Source organism: Aquarana catesbeiana, linkage group LG07 (genome assembly GCF_042186555.1).
Source record: "Aquarana catesbeiana isolate 2022-GZ linkage group LG07, ASM4218655v1, whole genome shotgun sequence".
Taxonomy (NCBI): Eukaryota; Metazoa; Chordata; class Amphibia; order Anura; family Ranidae; genus Aquarana; species Aquarana catesbeiana.
In genome coordinates, this window is record NC_133330.1 from 296,468,187 (window position 1) to 296,481,055 (window position 12,869).

The following is a 12,869-nucleotide window of genomic DNA, read 5'->3' on the forward strand; positions in this document are numbered from 1 at the left end:
ACCTGGAGTATGCTGTCCAGTTCTGGGCACCAGTCCTCAGGAAGGATGTACTGGAAAAGGAGCAAGTACAAAGAAGGGCAACAAAGCTAATAAAGGGTCTGGAGGATCTTAGTTATGAGGAAAGGTTGCGAGCACTGAACTTATTCTCTCTGGAGAAGAGACGCTTGAGAGGGGATATGATTTCAATATACAAATACCGTACTGGTGACCCCACAATAGGGATAAAACTTTTTCGCAGAAGAGAGTTTAACAAGACTCGTGGCCACTCATTAAAATTAGAAGAAATGAGGTTTAACCTTAAACTACATAGAGGGTTCTTTACTGTATGAGCGGCAAGGATGTGGAATTCCCTTCCACAGGCGGTAGTCTCAGCGGGCAGCATTGATAGCTTCAAGAAACTATTAGATAAGCACCTGAATGACCGCAACATACAGGGATGTATAATGTAATACCGACACATAATCACACACATAGGTTGGACTTGATGGACTTGTGTCTTTTTTTAACCTCACCTACTATGTAACTATGTAACTATGTAGCAGAGTTTCTGCTCATTTACTAAGCTCTGGAGCAACTGCACTTGCAGAGGGCAACGTCACTTTTCAAAGTGCACAGTTTTTTTGCCTTTAGTAAATGAACCCTATAGAGTTCATTATAAAAAAAATAATTATGGGAGCAGTCAAGTTCGAGCCTGTATCTGAAAATATGGTGGCCTGGTAGTCAGCATGAATAGTTTGGCAGTTGCGTGTAAGCCCAGTAGATTGGCTTACTGGTGAGAATTTGTCCTAGGAGATCCAGTGTGATCTAACTGAAAAAGTGGAAGTTGGGGAAGAAGGGGAAGGGGAGGGAGAAGAAGGTAGAAGTTTGGAGAGGGGCAGATGGAAAGTAGGAAGAAAGATGGGTGGGAGGATGAAAGACTCAGCTATGGAAATTGTGAAGAAAAGAATGATATGCCCCCAACGCCATAAGCTCACTCCACCCTCTAAGTTTGATGGTCTAATCAAAGTTTTGGGTCAAAATTAGCTGGGAGGACAAGAGGAGTGATCTATACTACTTTGAGTTGATAAATTCCAACCAATAGCACCACATTATATGACATTTCTCCTCTTGGTTTTTGAGAAAGGAGGTGAGCTCCTCCATAGGCCTGCTTTCTTGAATAATGGACCACCACAGAGAAGTGTGGTTTGCTTCATCATCAATGGTATACAGAACCTATCAGCATTAATGAAGTGTAGTAAGAGGGATTATTTTTAGTGGTGTTTAGGTAGTGAATAACGCAGCAGCTGGGTTGTGACCTAGGTCAGAGTCAATGTGTTTTTTGGAGATTCTGCGGACTACGTCCAAAAGCTTTGATCAATGAGCAGTTCCAGAATATATTGTTGCCTTCATCTGGTTGCATCTCCAGCATAGCAGGGAGGGTTAAGGGAAGGGTCACATGAACTCTATACCATAGGACAGGATTTTAAAGCCAGATTCCTAAAAACTTCTTTGTGTGGAGAATTTGTGAGCAAAGTCCAGAATGTAATCTTTTTGCTCTGTGGTGAAAAAAGTCCACAAACCTATTTTGCACTTCTATAAATATGATAGGGAGTATAATAGTTGATAGGATTTGTATAAAGACTGGCATTGATGGTTGGGGTCTAGGTATAGATCTTCAAACTAGGTGATTGGGTCCATTATGTTGTAGACAGAGAAAGGATAAAGTGCTGGATTTGAATTGTCCTCTGTACAGGTATTGAGTGTCTATCATGGATTTTAGAAATCCTCTTCCAACCTTTGGATGATAATGCTTCAATCTGAACTTGTCCCTAGGAGTTGAAAGCTTGTCTCAAAATCACCTGGTAGAAAATTAGGGTTAAGTAGTCAGAACAGGAGAGAGCCCGTCCAGACAAAGAGCCCTCTGGGGCTTTATATTCCTGAGAGCAGCTGTGAACGCATCTTCAGGAATTGGATTTTTTATGGTCTTACTTCCCTCTAGGGAAAGTTTAGGCATGCTCAAAGTTAGTGGGAGATGTAGTGTAGAAGGGTCTGTAATGCTGTAGAGTAGTGAGATGGATGGTCAGATATGATGGTTGTAGGCTGCTAGGTGAGACAGAGTTCTCTCACTTCCTGTCTTCATACCACCATAGCTGGATCATGCCCCTCATTGTACTTATTTCTTTGTGTGCAGTGTCATCTGCAGTCATAAGAATTTTGTTTGAACACAAACTTCTGTAATCACCATCATTGGCTATAATAGTGATCATATGATCTGAAACACGTTGATTGGTTCTTGATTGCTAGTCTGAGACCTATAGTTGTCAATGACAGAGCCCATTGAGGGCAAAGTCACAGTGTCTGTATGTATGTGTGTATGTATGTGTGTGTGTATGTATATATATATATATATATATATATATATATATATATTTTTTTTTTTTTACAGTGGGGACAGAAAGTATTCAGACCCCCTTACATTTTTCACTCTTTGTTATATTGCAGCCATTTGCTAAAATCATTTAAGTTCATTTTTTTCCTCAGTAATGTACACACAGCACCCCATATTGACAGAAAAACACAGAATTGTTGTCATTTTTGCAGATTTATTAAAAAATAAAAACTGAAATATCACATGGTCCTAAGTATTCAGACCCTTTGCTGTGACACTCATATATTTAACTCAGGTGCTGTCCATTTCTTCTGATCATCCTTGAGATGGTTCTACACCATCATTTGAGTCCATCTGTGTTTGATTATACTGATTGGACTTGATTAGGAAAGCCACACACCTGTCTATATAAGACCTTACAGCTCACAGTGCATGTCAGAGCAAATGAGAATCATGAGGTCAAAGGAACTTCCTGAAGAGCTCAGAGACAGAATTGTGGCAATGCACAGATCTGGCCAAGGTTACAAAAACTTTCTGCTGCACTTATGGTTCCTAAAAGCACAGTGGCCTCCATAATCCTTAAATGGAAGCCGTTTGGGGTGACCAGAACCCTTCTTAGAGCTGGCCGTCCAGGCCAAACTGAGCTATCGAGGGAGAAGAGCCTTGGTGAGAGAGGTAAAGAAGAACCCAAAGATCACTGTGACTGAGCTCCAGAGATGCAGTCGGGATATGGGAGAAAGTTGTAGAAAGTCAACCATCACTGCAGCCCTCTACCAGTCGGGGCTTTATGGCAGAGTGGCCCGACGGAAGCCTCTCCTCAGTACAAGACACATGAAAGCCTGAATGGAGTTTGCTAAAAAAAAAAAAAAAACACCTGAAGGACTCCAAGATGGTGAGAAATAAGATTCTCTGGTCTGATGAGACCAAAATAGAACTTTTTGGCCTTAATTCTAAGTGGCATGTGTGGAGAAAACAAGGCATTGCTCATCACCTGTCCAATACAGTCCCAACAGTGAAGCATGGTGGTGGCAGCATCATGCTGTGGGGGTGTTTTTCAGCTGCAGGAACAGGACGACTGGTTGCAATCGAGGGAAAGATGAATGCGGCCAAGTACAGGGATATCCTGGACGAAAACCTTCTCCAGAGTGTTCAGTACCTCAGACTGGGCCGAAGGTTTACCTTCCAACAAGATAATGACCCTAAGCACACAGCTTAAATAATGACGGAGTGGCTTCACAACAATTCCGTGACTGTTCTTGAATGGCCCAGCCAGAGCCCTGACTTAAACCCAATTGAGCATCTCTGGAGAGACCTAAAAATGGCTGTCCACCAACGTTTAGCATCCAACCTGACAGAACTGGAGAGGATCTGCAAGGAGGAATGGCAGAGGATCCCCAAATCCAGGTGTGAAAAACTTGTTGCATCTTTCCCAAAAAGACTCATGGCTGTATTAGATCAAAAGGGTGCTTCTATTAAATACTGAGCAAATGGTCTGAATACTTAGAACCATGTGATATTTCATTTTTTTTTTTTTTTTTAATAAATCTGCAAAAATGTCAACAATTCTGTGCTTTTCTGTCAATATGGGGTGCTGTGTGTACATTAATGAGGAAAAAAATTAACTTAAATGATTTTAGCAAATGGCTGCAATATAACAAAGAGTGAAAAATGTAAGGGGGTCTGAATACTTTCCACCCCCACTGTGTAAATACACACACACACTATACAGTATATAACCACCAAGTTCAGCATTTATAAAAAAAAATACCCAATCTTCACAAATCCCAGGTAATATACAGGAAGAAAATGATCACATCGCATGGTTTATTTTGCTTTAAATAAAGATTTCCTAAAAAGAAAAAAAATCCCATCCCTATTCCTAAACTGGAGCCTAAGTACATAAATAAACATACTACAGGGATATTTAGCAGCTGCTTATTTTAGTTGTCTTAGAATGTCAGCTTCCTTTATAAAGTAACAGTTTTAACATGTATACTAGAGCTAGTTGTTGTTGAAGACTCTACCAAACCCCTAAGCTTTCCCTACACTCTTCCCTGCACAATAAATATATAAATTGTTGGTGGTAGGCTTCTTTGATCCATGAACAACTGACAAATGATTGGAAATGCTAGAAACTGGTTATGGTAAACATTACAACTGTTAGAAGCTATGTTGAGTTTTGCATTCCCAAACAAGTTTATAAGAATGCAAAATTCCTTTGAAGTAGGTGAAATGCAGGTCAATGCATCTGTCAACAATTTCTAAGTGATCTCAGAAGTGCTTCAAACCAATGCCAAACTGATGCCATTTTCACAAGCCCAGAGCCCATCGACACAGGCCCTTACATGAAAAAAAACAAACACCTTTCTACAGTTGTGGGTTAAACCCCTTCCAATCACAAGGAAAGCTATTTAGTGACGAGCAAACGAATCCACACGTGCACATATCTAATTGGAACTGAAAGATTCATGGATTTCTGATTTTTTATGAGGATTATCTGTTTTGCTAAATCTGACCCATTTTTTCCTTGTCAAAAGAAGTTTATTGAGTATACAATGTTATAAAGATACATAAAGTAAGTTTACAAGGATCTATAAAGTAAGCTCATTGTTTTACAGTAGGGTTTATATAGGTAAATATCATGAAATTTCAAATATTAAACATTGGGTTCACGTAAACCTAAATTAAAGATATATATCATTTCCTTAGTTACTTTTGTAGGTATTTAAATGATTTATACCTACTATACATATTGTTTACAAGTAGAGTGTATATAGGTCAAATAAATTCTGATAATGAGCTTTAATCGTAAGGTGGAGAAAAGGAAAGAGAAAGAAGAAAAAGGGTTGAAAGGTAGAGGTATGGTCCACAAGGTTGTCCCGCACGTCAGTTTATTATTCTTTTTAGTTCTCTTTGAAGCCTTAGAATGGGTGTCTCTGTAAGTCATTTAATCTGTTACCATGGCAACAGGACAGAGTCATTGAAGTTTGACAGGAACTGTTGTTTTATCCAAGGATGCCAAAGTTTTTCAAATTTTGGAATTTGATTTTGATCGATGGCTACCATCTTAGCGTGGGACATTGTATTATTCATTCTGTGAATTGTTTCTGCTAGTACCAATGTAGGAGATTTCCATGCCTTGGCCACTGTTTGTTTTGCAGCCGTTATTAGTTGGATCATAAGTTTGAATTGAGAGAGTGTTAACCATTCCGGTTTTAGATTAAGTAAAGTTAAATATGGATCTGGTTGTATTATTTTTTTAAATATTTTAGATGCAATCACGAAGACTTCCTTCCAGAAGGTTTGGATTACTGGGCACGTCCACCATATGTGTAAATATGTGCCTATTTCTGGGCATCCTCGAAAACAAAGAGCTGAGGTATTAGGTGAATATTTTGCCACTCTAGCGGGTACAAGGTACCAGCGAGTTAGGACTTTATAATTTGTCTCCAGTGCTAAGATGTTGGGTGAAGATGACTTAGATGTGAGCCATATGTTAGACCAGTCCGTGTCTTCTAAAGTTCATCCCAGGTCCTCCTCCCACCTCTGAACGTAAGAGGGTCTATTAAGATTTGCTACTCCATATAATTGATTATAAAGTGATGAAATTGTACCTTTAGCAAATGGATCTTTTGTACAGATTGATTCAAAAATGGATAATTGGGATAATGGTGTATCCCCCTTTAGGAATGGTGTATAGAAATTTTTGATTTGGAGATATCTAAATATCTCAGAGTTTGGTAGATCATATTTTTCTCTAAGCGATGGGAATGAAAGGAATGATTTAGATGCTATGAAGTCATTTAGTGTCTGAATGCCTGATGTTGTCCAAGCTTTAAAAGAATTTGGGTAGATCCATGCCGGATAAAAGGCCGGATTTCTGATAAAAGAAAGGAGAGGATTGTGTGGAGATTGTAACTGATATTTGTTTTTTAGTTTATCCCAGAGAGATAAGAAGTGTTTAGTTATGGGATTATGAATTTTAAAGCGGTCTTTAGGATCAAGCCATAATAAATTTGATATTAATAGAGGGTCATTTTCTGAAGCCTCTATAAATACCCATAATGGGATTTCCTGTTTTGCATGGTATTTGGACAGACTGGCCAAATGTGCTGCTCTGTAGTAGTTAGTAAAATTAGGGTATCCTAGGCCTCCTTTATTTTTGGGAAGATGTAGTGTGTGTATAGGTATACGTGGTTTAGAAGAGCCCCATATAAACGAAGTTGCTCTTTTTTGTACTATTCTCAAAAAATAGGAAGGAATTGGAATAGGGAGGACTCTGAATAGATAAAGCAATTTGGGTAGAATAGTCATTTTGATTGCATTAATCTTCCCTATCCAGGATAAAGGAAGTTGCGACCATTGTTTTATTAGATTTGTGATCTGTCTTAATACAGGAGGATAATTGGTTGAGAATAAGTCAGAATGAGATGCTGTTAAATGAATTCCAAGATATGGGATTGATTTTTCTGCCCATGTGAATGGTAGTGCAGCCCTAGCCGGGATCAATTCCATGTTTGTGAGTGAAATATTAAGCACTAGGCATTTCTTAGGATTAATCATAAGGCCGGATAGGGCTGCAAATCCATCAAGAGCTGGTATTAAGTTAGGACCAGAGACCTGTGGTGATGATAGAAAAAGTAATATATCGTCTGCAAATATACATAATTTGTGTGTAATACCTCCTACTTCAATGCCAGTTATAGTTTGGTTTGTTCTGATGTATTGGGCCATTGGTTCGAGTATAAGGGCAAATAATAAAGGAGATAATGGGCAACCCTGTCGGGTACCTCTTTCGATATTAAAGGCTTCAGATTTGTATCCAGCATATTTTATATAGGCTTTGGGTTTATTATATAATGCTTTGATCCATGTTAAAAAGTGGGGTCCAAAACCCCATTTTTGTAATGAATATTGCATATATTGCCAGGATACTGTGTCAAATGCCCTCTTAATATCGAGAGATAGAAAACATAAAGGGATTTTCCGTTTTTTAGCAATATGTGCCAATAACACTGCCCTGCGTATATTATCGCCTGCCTGTCTATTTGGCATGAAGCCTACTTGATCTCTATGTATTAATTTTCCTATAATGCTATTGAGGCGTTTTGCTATTATTTTTGCTAATAATTTAATATCGAGGTTTAACAGAGAGATAGGCCGATAATTCACACAGGAAGTATCATCAGAAAGGGGTTTTGGGATCATACAAACAATTGCCATTAGTGTTTCTTGCCGAAAAGAATGTCCATCTAGAAGTTTGTTAAAAGTTTCAGTGAGAATGGGAGAGAGTATTTCTGAGAATGTTTTATAGTATAAAGCCGAGTAGCCGTCTGGGCCTGGTCTTTTGTTAAGTTTTAGGTCTTTTATGGCGTTAGCAACTTCATCTATAGTTATAGGCTCATCCAAACTGCTTTTTTGATTCTGAGATAACTGAGGTAAGGTTATTTTTGAGAAGAAGGATTCAGCCTCTGTAGGATTAAATTCATTGTTTGTCTTGTATAAAGTTGCGAGATGTGAGTGAAATTTATGGACTATTTTAACTGGATTACAAGTGTAAACAATTTTTGATAATTTCAAACGTATTGGTTTGAAAGATTTGTTAGTTGAATTTAATGCCCGAGCCAAATATGTACCTGGTTTGTTTGTATTCATGTAGAAATTGTGTTTGGAGCGTTTGAGGGATTTATCAACTGACTCCGTGAGAAATAGATCGTATTCCAATCTAGATTTTTCCAGATGAGATTTTGTACTCTGAGATGGATTATCTTGAAATGATATGTAGGCTGCATTAAAATTGAGTTCTAGTTTTTTTGCTAAATTTTTGCGTTCCCGTTTAAATAGTGCCATTTGTCTTTGTATTGTACCACGCAAGACAGGCTTATGAGCTTCCCACAGTGTTATTGGGGAGATGTCTGTTGTATTATTAATTGATATGTATTCCTTTAAAGCTTGTTCAATGGCCATCTGATGTAGTGGGTGTTTGAGCATTATGTCCGGTAAGTACCACGTTGGGTCATGCGCTTTTGGTATGGCTGAGGCTATAGTAGTGTATATTGCATTATGGTCAGACCACGGAATCGGAATTATATCTGATGCAATAATTTCTGGTATCATTCCTATTGTTAGAAAAATATGATCTATTCTGGTGAAGGTTTGATGAGGGTGTGAGAAATAAGTGAATTTCTTTTTCATTGGGTTACTTTCTCTCCACGAATCTACCAGATTGTATTTGGAAAGAAGTTGAGAAAAAGGTAATCTAGAGGTTATTTTGGATGGTGTAAAAGGTGATTTATCTAGAAATGGGAGGAGGACCTGGTTCGAATCCCCACACATTATCACTGTTCCTATTTTGTGTGTATTAATCACTTGTAATATATGTGAGAGGAATGGTGTAGGTTGTTTGTTAGGAGCGTAGTAGGAAATCACCGTGATTGCTGTATCCATTATATAACCCATGAGTATCAGGTATCTACCTTCTGGGTCTTTAATTTCTGATGATAAGGTGAATGGTGTGGATCGGTGAAATGCAATTAGAGTTCCCCTTTGCTTGGTACAGGCAGAAGCCGTGTAAATTTGTTGATAAAAAGGAGAAAGGGGGCGCATGCGCGAGGCTTAACATGGAGGACGCTTCCTCTTAGAGCTCCGCACTCCCCGCCGCAGACTCGAGACCCTACACCGTTCTCGGACCGTCTAGACGCTCCAGCTATCAAGCGATCCTCTCCCGCAAGTCCCGAGATACAATCGGGATGGTTTTAACGGGACACAGGGGCAAAAACAAGTCCAAACCGATTAAGGAGGCCCTGGCCCGCGCCTCGTCCAAGATGGCGGCGAAGGCTCTCGCCGCACAGCACGCTGCATCTCCAGCCAGATCTGATCGAGCGTACAGCGAGGAGGATGAGGACACACATCCAGCATACAGCGGTTCTCCCACCCCCTCACAACCAGGTATGTCACAGCCTGACTTTTTGAAACACATGGAAAAGATGCTTAATAAGGCCCTGAAAGTCACCTCCGACCAAATCACTAACAGACTATCACGTGAGATAAGGGAACTAGGACAGCGCACTGCAGATTTGGAAACAAGGGTAGATGACATAGAGCTTACTCTCCAAGAGCATGCCCAGGAACAGGCAGCCCTCCGCGAAGAAAATGCCACATTACTTTCACGTCTGGAAGACGCAGAAAACCGTTCGCGTAGGTCCAACTTACGCCTCAGGGGTATCCCTGAGGTGGTTGAGGACATACAATCTTTCGCCACAGCTCTCTTCCAAGAACTCTGCCCTTCTATTCCCATCGAACGTCTAGAATTCGATAGAATTCACAGAGCGCTTACTCGTCGCCAGCAAGACGGCCCTCCACGAGATATAATAATTAAATTACACTTTTTCCGCACTAAGGAACAACTCCTCACTGCTGCTCGTAACAAGGACGCTCTCCAGTTCCAAGACCATAATTACCAGCTTTTCTCTGATCTGGCACCCCTTACTATAGCTAAGCGACGAGCCATGAAACCACAACTACAAATTCTGATACAGCATCAAATAAAATACACCTGGCGTTTCCCTTTCTCCCTTCAATTTACATACCAGGGGCAGCAACACTCCTCCACCACTCCAGAATCGCTGCAACGCCTCCTTGAAACGCTACACCTGTCCTCTCCTCAACACCAATCTGAGACTGCTTTACCACGCACCCCAGCACGCTCATCATACCACCCTTATACCACCACACCGAAGCAGAACCAGCAAGGCCCATCCTCGATTCGCAAAGGAACTCCATCTCGCCAAGCAAACCTGTTTGACCCAAAGTCTCATACATCACGTTGATTGATTTTTGACTAATCTCGGATCATCTTTCACACCACAAGTGAACTTCTGGTCATATTGGTACTAATATATTGACCGGACACAGATGTGGTTATACCTTATTAGGTGATCTTATACCTGTGAAAACTCTTGCCAATCTGAGACGCTTTGAATACGTCCCCCTTACTCTTATATACTCTTTATTATTTTTCATATTTTTGCATTTTTTTTTTTTTTTTTTTTTTTTTTATCAAAACCTTGGGATATATCCTTTTTAATATACCCCACTCAATTTTGTTTCCCCCCCCCCCTCCCCTCTTTTGGTTTGCACATCCCATTCCCTGTAATCTTAGGCACTGGTGTTATTAACCTTTAAATGTTGTATTATACTTTGCTTATTATTTATTTTTTCCTTATCTTTTAGATAGGATTTAGGAGGTGATAGCTACTGAAACTTAGAGAATTTAAAGAATTTTGATAAGAGGTCCTCCTCTACATTTCTGCAAAAGTACTGGTAATCTTCAGTTTAACGGTGCCATCTCTGCCCCTTTTACTTTCCTCCCCTCTTCCCTTTCCCTGCTTCCCTTTCCCCTTTATTTATTTATTTTTTTTCTTTTCTCCCCCTCTTCCCCCCCCCCCACCCATTCCCCCCCCCTCCCCTCATGTCTCTGCCTTTTTACCAGAATTGCGACATTGAGTTCTCCCACTAAGTGGGTACGTTACCTAAATGTTATATTTGTTCTCTTTATATATACCGGTAATTCTCTAATACGAGCTGTTTGGACTGTTTGAGATTTATGTTGTTTCTATTTTTTCCCCAGTCTGCGGTGGGGAACTGTCACTGCTCCCCCCTACAAGATGCACGTGCTTCCATCCCAGCCGGCTGGTTTGGGAGTACGGACATCTACCTGTTGTACTGAGAAGTCCAACACACCAAGTGTTTTGACACTTACCTTCTCCTTCTACAAAACTTTCTCTCTGTTTCTTATTTTCTCTCTCTATTCTTTTCTTCACTTTTCTCTCCACCTCTCCTTTCCTGATTGTTTCTCACTGGGTCGGGGGGATTGCACGATCCATACATATCTTCCCAGTAGTCATCCTCCCAAATTGCTTAAATGGCCCCTTTGAACATACTTTCCCTTAACGTAAAGGGACTTAACTCTCCTAACAAGAGGGTTAAAGCCTTCCGTACTTTTGCATCCCTGAAGGCTAGTATTATAGCTCTACAAGAAACTCACTTTTCTAATCAAGCAACACCTAAATATTTTAGCTCCAAATACCCCCAAGTGTTTACTGCATCTGCAGCTACTAAGCAACGGGGTGTCCTTGTTGCGTTCCACCACACTCTTCCGTTTATCTTAACTAATGAAATTAAAGATCCTGAAGGCCGTTATATTATTTTAGTTGGGCATGTACAAGATGTGACAACTACTGTTGTCTCTTATTATGCCCCCAATACTAATCCCAACCCCTTTTTCTCTCACCTCCTACAAATTATACGAGCACACTGTAAAGGTACCCTCTTTCTATGCGGCGACTCAAACCAAGTACTACACCCACACCTAGACAAATCTCCCTACGCCCCAGAACAATATTCCTCTTCTCTATCTTTTCGCAAACTGTTCCAACAAGCCTCCCTACTAGATACTTGGAGAGAATGCAATCCAGCTAAGAAAAACTATACCTTCTACTCCTACCCACATAAATCCTTCTCAAGGATTGACCATATTTTTATACCAGTTTCATCCTCCCCAACCCTGCTCCATTCAAACATACATCCAATCACTTGGTCAGACCACTGCGCAGTAGTAACAACAGTCTCCTCTCTGATCCCCCAATCTAAAGACCGTACATGGTGCATTAATGAGGCGCATTTGACCAATCAATCCTATTGTTTTGACATACAACTAGCCCTTAAAGAATACATACAACATAATGCCACACCCGGCATCTCGCCTATCCTGTTATGGGAAGCCCACAAACCCGTGATTAGAGGGACTTGTATATCTACATCCACCCATCTCAAAAGAGATAAAAAACTTAAAACACAACAACTAGAAGCTGAATATCATCGTCTCTTCCTCCAATTCCAATCCACCCCAACCGAACCCCATAGGATCTTACTTGAAAAAACAAAAACTGAGCTAGATTTAATTTTAGCAGAATCAGCAGATAAAACCATTCGAAGATTCAACCATACAATCTACACAAAAGCCAATAAACCTGATTCCTTCCTGGCACTAAGACTTCGCCGACCGGAAAGGGCGCATAATCCTATCAGACTCAAACTGGCCAAAGATAACTTCATGAGTAATCCTGTTAAAGTTCTTGCAGAATTCCGTAAGAAGTTAGCTGAATTATATACCCCGACACGCACATTCTCGGCAACGCAAGCGGAGTCACTATTTCAAAATATCACCCTACCAAATCTATCAGAGGCCCACAGAGAGTCTATGGAACGCCCCATTTCGTCTGAGGAAGTCCTTCTTGCCATAAAATCTCTTAAACCCCATAAAAGACCAGGCCCCGACGGTTTATCTAGCTCTTATTTTAAAAAATTTGCCCCCACTTTAGCCCCCCTTCTTACTAATACTTTTAACTCTCTCCTTAAACAATATTCCTTTGGTCGAGATACGTTGACAGCCATTATTTCCATGATACCCAAGCCTAACACAGACAACGCCTTATGGTCC

The 12,869-nt window shown here is 40.2% G+C and overlaps 1 protein-coding gene across 3 annotated transcripts in view; it reads left to right on the forward strand.

Moving 5' to 3' along the window:
- AGBL4 (AGBL carboxypeptidase 4) overlaps positions 1-12,869 on the forward strand; it is a 3,151,866-nt gene that overhangs the window by 816,633 nt on the left and 2,322,364 nt on the right. The window lies entirely within an intron of this gene.